The sequence below is a fragment of the Bombus impatiens genome, unplaced genomic scaffold (assembly GCF_000188095.3).
Source record: "Bombus impatiens unplaced genomic scaffold, BIMP_2.2 scf_0013, whole genome shotgun sequence".
In the NCBI taxonomy this organism is placed as follows: domain Eukaryota; kingdom Metazoa; phylum Arthropoda; class Insecta; order Hymenoptera; family Apidae; genus Bombus; species Bombus impatiens.
Window position 1 is genome coordinate 397,598 of NT_176432.1, and position 14,767 is coordinate 412,364.

The 14,767-nt window shown below is 33.0% G+C and overlaps 1 long non-coding RNA gene across 1 annotated transcript; it reads left to right on the forward strand.

Moving 5' to 3' along the window:
- The first annotated feature begins 757 nt into the window (after nucleotides 1–757).
- On the forward strand, nucleotides 758–5,529 carry LOC117152606. The gene is made up of 3 exons (XR_004463005.1): nucleotides 758–1,532; nucleotides 2,506–2,592; nucleotides 4,945–5,529. It is a non-coding gene; the product is annotated as an uncharacterized LOC117152606 (long non-coding RNA).
- Nucleotides 5,530–14,767: the final 9,238 nt, after the last annotated feature.

Genomic DNA, 14,767 nt, shown 5'->3' on the forward strand with positions numbered 1-14,767 from the left:
ATTTCTGTTTAGTCGCCAGAGTTTTATTTAACGAATGTCATCATTAGGACGTCTTCTTTTCAAAATAGAAGAAATAAGTATCGTAATAAAAGAAGGTCGTTCCCTGCAGTGATGTATTGTCATATTTATGATCGATATACATCATGACACGTTATATAACTCTCGATTCCTTCGTATTCAATCGATGCGGCGGTATCTCGGCCTGCGAAAATCTATCGTCCTAGCAATTCATTTCATATTCACCACGTCTTGACAGACGAACCAAGCACCGTTTATCTCTTCACGAATATTTCCAAGGTAATCGGCGTCGTCACTTGCTGAAGTAGGAAAACAACACCGAAAGAATAGAAAAGTTACTGATCTCCCTAGAACCCTAGCTGTCTAGAACTGACCGGTATCTATAGAATGGAAGCCAGGTACGAGCGCTTGATGAAGGTTCACCGATTGATACCCGAGTTTCGCACCTCTACGGAGACTAAGCCCTCGCCCGGTGATGTCAACACGAGCCACCGAAAATGACAGGACCACTCGAGGAGATTCGGAAAGCGGAAACGGGGGAAAACAAACGCGAGCGGCACGGTTACATGCAGAATAAAGGGAAAGTCATTGAGAATACTTACTGAGACCGAAGGGCTCCCGATGGCAGGGGCGTCTCGGCGTGTCTCTCCGTTGGGGTAGCTTTGAAACGTCTGCCCTCGAAGTTCTCCCCGCCACCGTGTTGTACGTTACCCTCTTCCCGTCCCTGTCATCCCCACAGCCGGGGAGGAAACTGTGACAGGGCGCAGCCGCGGTTTCCAGGATCCAGGGATTGGCCGCGGCTTTGATACCGTACGTCAGCCCCCAACCACCATCGTGCCAACTATCCGCATCCCCCGCTGACCTCTTCTCGTCCCCCAAGCCGCTTCATGCTTCGGGGGTGGCACGGCCCCGGGGGAAGAGGAAGCACACCAGGTATAACGACGACGGTCGATGCTGCGCGGTATTTCTGGCGGCAGGTCGATATGAGCTTCACCTGTGCGACTGTGGGCTGCTGGCTGCTTCGAGAAAAAGGGGTTCGAGAACGCGGTGAACACGACACAGCACAGTGTTCTTCGACTAGCAACCATTCCACATTATCTACCTTCATCTCCACTCTTTCTTTCTTTCTCTTCCTGTCTTTCTCGCGCGTTCCTTGTAGGTATAGAATTTAAGTATGCCACTACACGCTATAAAGTAGCTTGTAAATGGACTATCTGCTTGCGCGGATATGAACGTTATTTTTCATTTCATCAGATCCGATTTCAGCAGATTGCTGATTCTGTCTTTGGTTGATTTAATCGTGTTTGTGAACTCTCTTTAGCATTCTCCGACGATACGCCGCTGTTGGATACGAACCTGACGTGAATTTCTCCATTGCGTGGAGAAATTAGTGTATTGTAACTTGCAAATGAATAGCAGCAGCATTGTGATGTAGAGTATGCGGTTATTGAGAAGAGGCGGTGGATTTGTAAGAAAAGTCTATTCACATCCCTCATTCTTTACTATTATTGGATGTAAGTAGAATTTATTAGCGAATGTATATAAAGGGAGCATATAAAGAATATACATACCTTTGTAAAAAGTACGAGGAGTATTAATAAAAAAATATTTAATCATAAAAAGATAGAATTTGGTTTTATAAATAGTTGTAGAAATGTCTCGACGTAATAGACTCGACGTAAGTTTTCATCAAATTGCAAATTACAGTTTTATTCTTCACTTTTGTGCTTTTATAAAAGTACGTTTAAGTTTATTGTACACTGCTGGCATGTTTTCTAAATCGATTTTAAATTATATAGCGCGATGAAATATAACGTATACAAGTAGTCTAACATTTACTTGAACTATTAATTTGTGTCATTGTATATTTATGTAATTTATCTGCATTTAAGTAAATTAATTGTAAACTGTCGTAAATTAGTTCATACAAATTTTGAAGAGAACTTTAGAAAGAGGAAAATGTCCAACAAAATATTGATTGAGAATTTAATTTAGAGAAAGGTTGAAAAAAATGCAGCTTTTATCAGTGATGTATTCACTGTAATTTACTTCACAATTAAATGCCTACGTTTAAAATAGATCTATCTTTAATGGCCACACAATAGTAGGTCAAGTTTGGATATTTCTTAATTAGGAAGGACCGATTCGTTCGCTATGGACTCGCTAAATATAGATACGAATAAATTTATACTTGGATTAGTTCGAAAGTTGGTAACGCGCAGAATTACTTAAGCTCTACATTTGCAATGTAAAGTCGAAGCAGACTGTGTGAACAATAAAACAGCTATGGATATTTTCGTGTATCGAGCTAGGTACTCGTATTTGTGCGCGATCGTTAATAGACAGGATAATCAAAGTTATAACTGCAACCAACTTATTCTAAAACATTCAGTCAATCAAATCATTAAGATTATCTCTTGAAATGTGTATAGATATAGAATATAATTTTACATACAGTGACTCATGAAAATATTTGTGCACTTATAGAAACTTGTTCTGAATATTGGAAGCATATTCTACTTTTCGCAAAATCACCAAAGCATTAAAAAATTCAAACTGCCAATTATCATATCAGTAAGTGACACATTTAATAAAATTTAGCATTGGTTGTGTATGTACATTTTTAAAAACACTGTTCATAATATATACTCATTTTTTACTAACTATATTTGCAATAAATGTCTCGTAACTTCTATATACATGTTTGCTTTGATTTGGCATATACATCTCGCACGATTGCTTTTATAATAATTAAGCATTTATCAACTAACATTTACCAACATAAGTACGACGATCCTGTCTCGTTGCAGTATTAACGAAACTTTAACAAATTTCCCATAACGCAATATAACAATATATTCATAAAAATTTCGTGACTCATTGTATACTATATACGTAGTATATTAGCAACAAAATAGAAAATCTAATTCACACTACATTTTCTCATCTGTCATTTCACATCACACTACATTTTCTCTCGTAATCTTATCGCTGCTTGAACCGATCTTCTGGCACGATGCTTCGTTGAATCATTCATTCGATGAATTCATTCAAGCGTTTTTACATCTCGATGCAGAAATATGCACAGATACTTCAATACCACAGATCTTCCTCTGTATTCTCACCAGCCGGTCGCGCTCTCACGCTCCCGGCGATCTATTTAACAGAACGTAAGGTTGCCCCTCAGAATATTTAATCGAGCCAAGAAACTACACTGTAAGTAAGCTCCCTGCGAGAGTTGAACGCTTGGTGTTACAAATCCTCTTGGTCCTATCGCTGTGGACGCGACGCGCCGCGCAGTATCTTACTATCTACTTATGTATCTACTTGGAAATTAGGACACGAGCATCGATAAACAGTACCTGTAACTTGATCTGTGATTTTTTTATGCAACGAAAATTTGAAATTTTTATATTTATAATCTTTTCTTCGTTGAATAAAAATTTCAGGTTTCCTCCGTGATTTTTTTATTGCACGAAAATTCGTAATCTTTGTATCTATGATTTTTTCTTCGTTAAACGAAAATTTTACATTTTTTCTGTAACTCTTTTGCCGAACGAATATTCGTAATTTTTGTATTCATAGTTCTTTCCTCGTCGGATGAAAATTTGAAATTTTTCTGTGATTCTTTTATTAAACGAAAATTCAAAAATTTGTTCTGTAGCTTTTTCATCGAAAACTGAAATTTAATTTAGGATTTTTGTAGAATGGAAATCTGAAATTTTTGTTCTTGTGATTTTTTCTGTTGAATAGGAATTTAAAACTTTTTATTTTATTAAAGCGAGAATGACTTTATTTTGTTATAAAAAATTGGCAAACTTATTATTGATAAACTTCGAATATTACAATTATTAAAATTAAAAACTTTTAATATTACAAATTACCAAAAATCTAAAGGAAAGAAATTAAAGTGTTATACTTGTCTATATAGTTCTCTAATTTTAAACTAATTAAAGCGTAGCGCTAAATTAACACTAGTATTAGCGCTAAAGATATAGAAATTTTCTCTCTAAATATTTTAATGTAAGAATAGAGCCTTTCCATATATGTAAAATATATACAGGAATATTTTTACAGCTGAAAATCATTGTCTATATAATTGTCCAAAGGGGAAAGCTTTTTTTTAAAAAATAATTAAATACAATCCACATGACCACGTTTTATATCTACACCGAGGCAAAATCATCGTGTGAAATTTAGTTCACTAAATAAGAAACAATTCAAATAACGAAGGAGATCATTTTAATTCGGTTCAGATCGATAATGACCGCGCAAAATAAGCAACAAATTTAGATATACATATTAGAAGCAAGTGTTCCAGCTTCAAGTTTGAAATGGTCAACACATTCATTGATCCGTATTATTATTTGATTCGATGTACTCCAATTATAGAATCTACTAACTGCGCTCTTTACATGCAACGCAATTTTGTTGCAGGATTTTAATTAAATTTTAACTAAAAATAAAAAAGGACGCGAAACATGAAGAAATACAAATATCCAGAAAACAGAAGTATCGTATTTTCGTTTGTAAAATTTATTTATTTTCCGAAGAAATATTTAAAAAAATAATATTTATATTGATTCACGCACATCATAAGCATCGCATATTAATTAAATTTCCTGAAAAGCTATAATTATATAACTGCTACAATATGTCGCATCTTATACACCACAAAATGCTTGAATGCATTAATTTGATATTGGCTTTTCAGGATAAATAATCGCGTTTCGATTTTGCATTTGCATTTGACAATATCAAAACATCTTATCATCATGAAAGCTTGAAGTCCAAAATCTGAATGAATTTTTATACTTTTTAATACTTTACACAGTTCTCTCATTCCGCAGTCCCAATTTCCCAAGACGTTTCATTTCTAAAAATTCCCAATTTATAAAATTCTAATCGCTCGCATTGTTCACACAGTTCGCAGACAACGATTCAACCATCGTGATTTACAGGAGCGTGAACAACGGTGCCTTCTTTGCATCAACCTGGTTGCGCCACGTGGAAATTGTAGACTCAAAAGATTGAAACGCCTCCGTCTACTGAGGAATTTCTCACATTAGTTGATCTACGTGCAGTCACAGACCTCAAGATGCATAGCGAGAGATACTCAGAACCTGCGACCAATCCTCCTATCATCTTACTGACCGACTATTTTATAGAAAAATTAACGAGTAATTGGCTATTATTTTCATAATCGAAATAAACTTTCATAATTGAAATTCGAACATAGATACAGTACCGTGAATAATTATAGACTCAAAACCATCTTTAGCTTTTTCATAATATCAAAATAAGATGCAACAAACTTTTCTTCTTTGGAAATTTTCTATAGGAAATTTCTTCTTTAGAAGCTTAGAAGAAAAGATTACATTTTCTCTTATCTATCCTTTTCAATATCCGCTAACGTGGATTTTATTTTGTTTTTAGATTCAGCGATATTTTTTATACGTGGCTTCTGATTCTAAACTTCTCTCGTTAGAATTCCTCGCAAGTTCTCGATCGAGTTCACATCAGCATTCAATGCTGACCGTGGTAATAATTGTATTCAAAAATCTTGAAGCCACCTTTTTGATTTTTATTTCAGTTTGCAAAGAATTACTAAAAGTTCAGTATCGTCTGTCTTTAAAACAATGTAAATGCCATTAAGCGATAAACACGTTCGACGTTAAATATTACCAATTTTATAACAATTCTTACTTAGAACGTTATAAAATATACTTTTGTAATAAAAATAAAAGGAACATCTTAGAAAAATATATTTTTCCCCTTTATACGAGTTATCTTGGTACAGTGCTTGCAAATTTAGATGAATGGAATATTCAGTTCTCTACAATTAAGAGGCAAATACAGAATTTTCTATAAATACGATTCTTCTTTTGAAGAATTTTGACTATATTAGTGCAAAAAATAGAAAATTTTGTGACGTATTTGGATTACTGTACGCTTAGGCTCTCATAACGTTCGAAATAAAGCAAACTTGGAAAATAATTTTAAGTCAGAGAAGCTTCTTCTCGCTCTGCCAAAATTTGATATTAGGCACATGCAGTGTTTTCTTTGGCACTTTCTTAATTATGTTGATAAAGATACAAATTTGCATAAAACTCCACAGTCTATTTGTAATGGAAAACTCGTTGCTTTACATTTTTATTCAAATCATCAAAGTGACTTGTTATTTTACTAGAAATTAAAAATCATGCCAAAAATCGTTCTATTTAAAAAATTGGAGATAATCAGGATATTTTTGAAGAGTCTCCAACGCAATATACGATAGTCCTACTTTAAAAGCACGGTTAAATTACTGCATGTACAAATACTCGAAATAAACTCGTAATGATCAGCAAAGTGCTAATCTTTCGTGGTATCGCGAATGGCATGTGCAGTCTGTCTGACAGCTTTACTTTTCCTGGATTAAAACAAGCTAGGATAGACAGTCACGATTCACAGGCCAAGATTCACAACGTGAGAGCGATGGAAGAATATATACGCGTAAATCAGGATTAGGAAACGCTAACCGAAAAGACAATAAAATGCAGGAAAATATTTCGAATGTTTCGATTTGTTCAAAATCATTCACGAATTACCTGCTCAATTTGTAAATTATAAAAGATAATGAGATAAACAAAATATTCATCTAGTTGTTGGATTTTCAGTGAGACAAGTTCAATCTCCTATTATTCTTTGTCCTAACTGAAATTTATTAATTTTATTGTTACTTGTTGTAGCGTTTATTTATGATATCATGTTCAAAATTTTCTGTTGTTTATACATTATCAATCTATGACGTTTCACAATTTTCCATCATTTTTTAATTTCGATGATAAACAAATTTCCTCAACGTGATCGGTCTTATTCGATCCCAATTGCGACGAAATTGACGTAATTCATAGAATGCAAGAAATATTCTAGAATTTTTATTCGTTTCTTTTAATAGTTAGAATGATTTCACATCGATGATAAAAGTAGAAACAGTACAGAATGAAATGCTACGGCGCAGAGCTCAAGTAACGAATTTACTACTTTTATCATATATAGAGTTATATATATATCATGGCTATCGTTATACGTATATATATAATGATTATCATAACTTGTTTATGTCCGATAAATTTTTACCGAATTAATCAATTAGGGTTCTATTGACTTCTCGATTATCAGCTATGTGCAACATAACGAGCAAATATTTTTCAAAGCGATCGATAAGCTCTCGTCGTTTCACTCGATTCGTCGGGCTTATTCCACATATTAAAAAACATATTAAAATATGCAAAGCTTTGCACGTACAGCCGTCTACGAAAGCAATTTATCCAAAAGAAATATCTCAGAAAGGATTGTTCCAGCATTTGCAGAAACCTTTTACGAACATATGAAATATTTCATTGTTATATGAAATATTTTGAAATCGCAACAAGACTACAGCCGTCGAATGTGTTTCGACTAAAAAGCTACATATACGGATGCTAATCGATGAGGAAAAATATCAACCAATTTCGAAACCTTTCTGTATAATGTAGCTTTGAAATTCACGTGTGAATTTACGTGTATTTTTTACTCTCCAATTCTACAACCATTCGCGAAAATGTTAAATACCATCGTACATAAAACTTCATATACAGGGTGGTTGGTAACTGGTGGTATAAGCGGAAAAGGGGTGATTCTATGCGAAAAAACAAGTCGAAAATATAGAATAAAATTTTTTTTATTTTTTTTTTTTAATTTTTTCATCGAGACAACGATCTACAGTGAGATTCGTTATAACGTACTGCACGCGTACCGAACGAAAATTCAAAGACGACTTTCTCGAAAACAAAGCCACAAACGATAAATTTTTATTCTATATTTTCGACTTCTTTTTTCGCGTAGAATCACCCCCTTTCCGCTCGTACCAACCACCCTGTATAATATACTGAAACCTATATATTCATTAAACAAATATATATATACATACATATGATACAATTAAATATACTACAACAAAATCGATAAATATTCATACACGTTCGAAATCTTCCTATATAATGTAGCTTTGAAATTCACGTGTGATTCCACGTACCGCTCCAATTCTACAACTATTCACAAAAGTGCTAAATACCATTGTGCGAAAATTTTATATATAATATATAGTAAAATGTATACGTTCATTAAACAAATATATATATCTATACACATATATGATACAATTAAATATACTACAACAAAATCAATAAATATTCATACACACTCGCAATCTTCCTATATAATGTAGCTTTGAAATTCACGTGTAATTCTACGTACTTCTCCAATTCTACAACTATTCGCGAAAATGTTAAATACCATCGTACGTAAAACTTTATATATAATATACTGAAATCTATGTATTCATTAAACAAATTCACGTGTAATTCTACGTACTTCTCCAATTCTACAACTATTCGCGAAAATGTTAAATACCATCGTACGTAAAACTTTATATATAATATACTGAAATCTATATATTCATTAAACAAATATATATATATATATACATACATATGATACAATTAAATATACTACAATACAACCAATAAATATTCATACACACTCGTGAAAATAAAACTGTACATTGTATGTATAAAACCTTATCGATCTGTGACTTCGTAACGAGCTAGTCGAGATCGTTACCTGGAGATCTGAGAACACGGTAAATACGGAATATTCATTGAGAGAATACAATTTAGTACCTAATTCTCTGGCCGTATAACCGACCGTATTATTCAAACACCGTTGCCGAAGGATACGAGATGCTGCTTAGCCGCAGAGCAAATTAATGGAAATCTTCTATCGACAACCAGATAACGCCAATAGCCTCTTAACCAGTGCGATTGTATTCGTCCAACCGAACCGGTAGTTTTGCTTCGCTTCGAACATGAACGCTGCTAACCCTTGCGTTATCGAACCACTCGTAATCGCGAGGTTGGCGCGCACGTTTTATAGACGAAATCTCTGCGGCGCGAGATGAGAAAGCGATGTTAAGCGATTTTAATCGTACAATGCGTAATTACGATGAAATTTATGTCCACACGGTGGAAGCCGCGTCTCACGTCGTGCACGTTTATCGCGTTAATGAATCGACGCAGCGGGAAAGAATGAAAACGTTACGTGACAGTGTCGGGGGAGATTCAATGCATCCGATACGTCACGTGCATTGTCCGCAAGCGCAAAATTTGATCGACGTTGCGTCGGAAAATGACGGTGGTCGTAACAATACGCAGAGTAATTCGAATTTGAATTTGAATTTTCAATGCGACAGAAGAGCAGCTCATCGGTAGGAACGCCAGCAACAGATTTTGAGTAAAGCACGCTGATTTGTATAAGCATTATACATTATACATGTTATATATGTTATATTGTTACGTGTATAAGGCTTTGTAATATAAATTTGTCTAGGTGTAATGATAGCATAGTAAAAGTAGTTAATATATTTTACGCCTCAACATGATGTACGCATGTAATAAATATAACATATATGTATACGTATGGTAATTGCGAGTATAAGATGATCCATGTTGCTTATTAAGTATATCTTATAACAAATTTAGGCGTTAATTAATTTCGAATCATTATTCCACGCACCTATTGAATATTATGCTTAATTGCTTGAATACAATATTGTGATTCTATAATGAAACCACGTTAATTAATAAGTTTCTTAAAATACCCGACTATCGCTTATTATAAATTTTAAATAGCACTTTCTTTTTACTCACAGACTTCGCAGCTAATTGTCGCTTTTACTTTGCCATAAACACAATTCTCTAGTTTCTATTAATATGTCTTATTATTTCATATGGGTATTTTTTCTCTACATATGTTCTACTCAAGCTTTCCAGAATCGTTGATGAAATCTTCAAGTTTGGAAATAACGAAACATATACATGTAACACTGATTATCGACTAACATAACGCATCCAGTCGAACGTGTTTTTCATTCTTTTCTTGTAAAGCAAAATTTCTTCTACGCATCATTCAAGAATTTTCATTTTATAGCAATAGAGTAAAAACAAAAATTGGATTTCGTAAATTGGCGGAGGATAGAATTAGTTTTTATCTTTGAATAGTTAAATTGTTGATCAATATAGAAAAAAAACATATGAGGAAATGATTTCTAATAAAAATTGTAACAATTATACGTATTTCGGAATGTAGAGATCTTCCACATTTCATTAACAAACACTTAATTTTCTATACGCCTTTGTACATACTTTTTGTATATTTACGATCGTTTGATCGTTTTTATTGAGAAATCATGTGTGTTGAGGTGATTGTTAATTGGTTGGAAGAATGTCAAAGTTTAACCAGAAAAATCCGCTTAATATAGAAACAGAAGCTTAATAAAGATACGTGAAAAATGATTTCTGATAAAAATTCTAACAACCACATATTTTGTAACGTACAGATCCTATGCATTGTATTAAAATGCACCTATTCTTCCATATGTTCTTGAACATATCTTTTGTATATTTATGATCACTATTATCGATAAATCATGAGCCAATGATAAGACGATCGTTAATGGTTTAGAAGAAGTCAAAGTTTAATCAGACAAATGCACGAAATAAGTTTGCCACTTTGAAGGGCAGAGCTTGCGGTCTCCCTTTCCCCTCGATGGACGCCGAGTCACGTTCTACCTTGCGAAATTTCGCGAGAAGGCGCAAGGAGAGGAAGCGAAAGGAGAAAAGGAAAGCAGTCGATTCAGAACGAAGCATTTCAGGTCGAAACGTGGAGCGAGCGACCCGTATAATTCGGTTCCGTACGATCGAATTCACTTCGGTTCTGAATGGGACGACACAGCGCCAAATCTCTCGCAAAATCTCGTTAGAACGGAAAGAATCGAGGGAACGTAATCCTGCAGGATTTTGCCGGCAGCCGCATTTTTCTCAATGGACGAGGTTTCCTTGCGATCATTTGCGCAACACATTGCAATCTTCGATTTTGATGAATCGATCTCACGACTGGCGAATTATCAACATTAGATCGAAACAATTAATTACGAACATGATTCAAAGAAGTTTATTTATTTAGTAACTTATTATTTAGATTATTTTATTTTCTATTTTGGCTTGTTCGTTAACCTTTAAATATTCGATCGGAAGACATTACGTTAATGTGTCTTGCATTGGGTGAAATAATAACCGAGTATGTATTTTTTCATTTATTCTACGTATTATTTTATTTATTTTTTTGTTAATTTAATTTATTGTATTCAATAATTATACGTGTCGTTGTTATTCAATGTTAGTTAAACGGCAGAACAGTTATTACTTGGGCTGATTGTAAACAGCATTGCAATAATATTACTATGAAATATTCAACAATTAATTACGAACATGATTCAAAGAAGTTTATTTATTTAGTAACTTATTATTTAGATTATTTTATTTTCTACTTTAGCTTGTTCATTAACCTTTAAATATTCGATCGGAAGACATTACGTTAATGTGCCTTGCATTAGGTGAAATAATAACCGAGTATGTATTTTTTCATTTATTCTACGTATTATTTTATTTATTTTTTTGTTAATTTAATTTATTGTATTCAATAATTATACGTGTCGTTGTTATTCAATGTTAGTTAAACGGCAGAACAGTTATTACTTGGGCTGATTTTAAATAGCATTGCTATAATATTACTATGAAATAATAATATCGAAATAAAATTCGCAAAAGGCAAAAATTCATCTTTAAGTCACGTTTGGATACGAGTATCCTAGTACTTTTGTATACGAAATCAAGACACGTACGTGAAAATTCACTGAGAATTTCATGCTTACAATCCTGATGCCGATATCACAAGCGTTGCCGCGCACGAGTTTACGAATTTTAAATTGCTTAAAACAAGAAAATACGTTTCAACAAAAAAAGGAGATATCTTACTTATTTCATGATTTGTACTTTTTATACACATTTGTTTAACGTAAAAGAAACTTGGTGTCCGGACACGAAGTTTAATCAAAATTTCAATCATTGGTAATGGTCATTTAATATTTTTTAATTATAGTCATTTCTCTTTTCTAGAAATTTCTTTGAAGCTTATCGACGACTGGCTCCCAGTTAAATAAAAATGATTAATTAAACGAAATATTAATTAAATTATTATTCATAGAAATCTGGCCATATTTAACTCTAACTCAGTTCCTAAGTTCTGTTATCCAATTAGAAGTATCAAGCTATAGTCGGAGACACTTACGCGCGGATACTTCTTTCGAAACCGTACAATTTCAAATTGTACGTCGCTAAAAACGATTCGCAGCAGTCTGTGTAGCACAGAGTCTCTGTGTCGTAGCACAGAGCAGATCAAAGCCAGTTGTGGTTTTATGCAGAGTTGAGAATGTTTGTAGTAAAGTGATTTTTAATTAGCATTTGTTACTGTTATCGTCGTGTAATAAAAATGTGTGTGTAAGTTGATCATTGTTTCATGGCGAACGAAAGGTAATTAATTATTAGTATCTCTAACAAATTCTTGTTTAAAATTTACGTATAAAGTGGATCTGTTCCAAAGATTCAAAATAATTATTATTTTAAACATTTTTGAGAAAAAACTCATCGGGTAGAAATTAATTTTTATTTAAATACAAGCTAATGATCAATAAATCTCAAAGATATTTCTCAAAAAATTATTTGGTAAGAAATATTAATTTATAATTGTTTCGCTCGCGAATAATCATTATTTAATTAACCCTTCAAATTTTGATGATTAAAATCACCTTCGTTTAAACTGCTTTTACATCTTCCGTTAATATTCGGCGGATAGGAACAAAATGCGACGGTTTTGAGCGTCGGAATTCATTGATTCGAAAGTTATACGTTTACACTTTTAGCCTACTGTGTATTAGTATAGTGTGCATTAGTGTTTGTTGACAATATTGACGCACTAGCACTATGACCCTTTTCGCTGTATTGTATCGTAGTATGCTGTATGTTTTTAATATAATTGTATATTTTTCCGTATTTGTATCGCATTTATTACTTTGTATTGTATTGTACTATATTATTATATATACAGTGGCTCACGAAAGTATTCGAAAGCTCACACTTACAAATTTCAATTAATAAAATGAGGTGTACTAAACTAATTTGTTAAAACAATTTGATATCAGTAGTAACGTGAAAGTCTCAAGATTGCATCAGTAAAATTTGAAAACGATTCAATAACATAGACAGGAGTTGTAATACATTGATTACAAACATTCATGATAAGTGTCTCACAAAAGTATTCAAACACTGTAACACTGTTGATAGTTTTTCATCTTCCTTTGCACCGAATGTAAACATAATTGTTAAATGAAAATATTGATACGTTCATTTGATGTTAGGATATCGTTTCAGTTACAGTAACGTAAAAGTGTGCACAATAGTATTTAAAATGAATACCAAGAAGTGTGAAAGAGAAATAATATTCCGATTACATGAGGACGGCAAATCATATAACGAGATTGCCGCGATTGCTAACAGAAGTAAGTCGACAATACATTATATCGTAAAAAAGTGAAAGAATGAGGGAACACTTGCAAACAAAACTCGATCGAGTGGACCAAAGAAATTGACTGGAAGGGAGGAGAAAGTTATTATTCGCGAGTTAAAAAAAGATCCTACTACATCCGTTTCTCAACTCGCAAGTATAGTAGCTGATATGTTTGATAAAGAAGTTCACCGGAATTATGTCGACAAATCTTACGAAACAACGATTTTCATGGCAGAGTACCGCGAAAGAAACCATATATTAATGCGGTAAATCATAAGAAAAGATTAACTTTTACAAAAACCTATGTATATTATATTATATTATTGTATTGTATTATATATTTTTCCAATCGTGGTTGGATAAATATGATGATAGATAAGCTTTGACTTAATGGATTTCTAAAATTGTGAACTTAGAAACAAAGAAAGATACGAAGCGTTGTACTCTTTCGTACGTTACGATGTGAAAACAAAAATACCACAATTTCATACGACAAATTAAAGTTATATGTGTATAATTTATATTATATTACATAATTATATATATATATTTATGTGGGATGGTGTGATGTCAGGGAAAGACGTGGCTGATTGTTTATAAATGTTGTCAAGATATGTTAATGTTGTCAAGGAGTGTTGTGGGCGTTACCAAAGTTTGTTAAGGGAAAAATAAGCGTGGTAATGCTGTCAGAGTTGAATTAATCGTGGTCGAGAGAAGCTCATCGTGTTGCTGTGACGTAGAAATAGTGATAAGAGAATTCATGAAGCGCGATATTATATTCGACTTTGTGAGAGTGTAACAATATTGTGTTTATCATACTGTCTTTTCTGTTAATTTATAATAAATAATTTATAATAAATACATCTACAGTATAATTTACTAATTATATTTGTATAATAAACCAGTAAATAAATATATATATAATATCTGTTAAACGAATAGTTTTTTAACATTACTAGCATTTTTTATAGACAATGCTAAGATGAATCAATTAATGTATTAAGAAATATATAATCCTATTTAAAAAAAAAAATAAAGTTGACCTTATAATCTCCCCCACCACTGGATCTGCAAAAGAATAACGATTTGCATGATGTTCCCCTTCGAGCCAAACAACTTTTGTTAGAACATATTTCTGATAACTCTAATTCCTTGTGGAATATTCTACCGTTTCTGGTTAAACGAAGCATCCTGTGTATATGGTTATTGCTAAAATATCGCAATAAAATTCGTTTACTGGTCGATATTGGTTACTGACAACCGA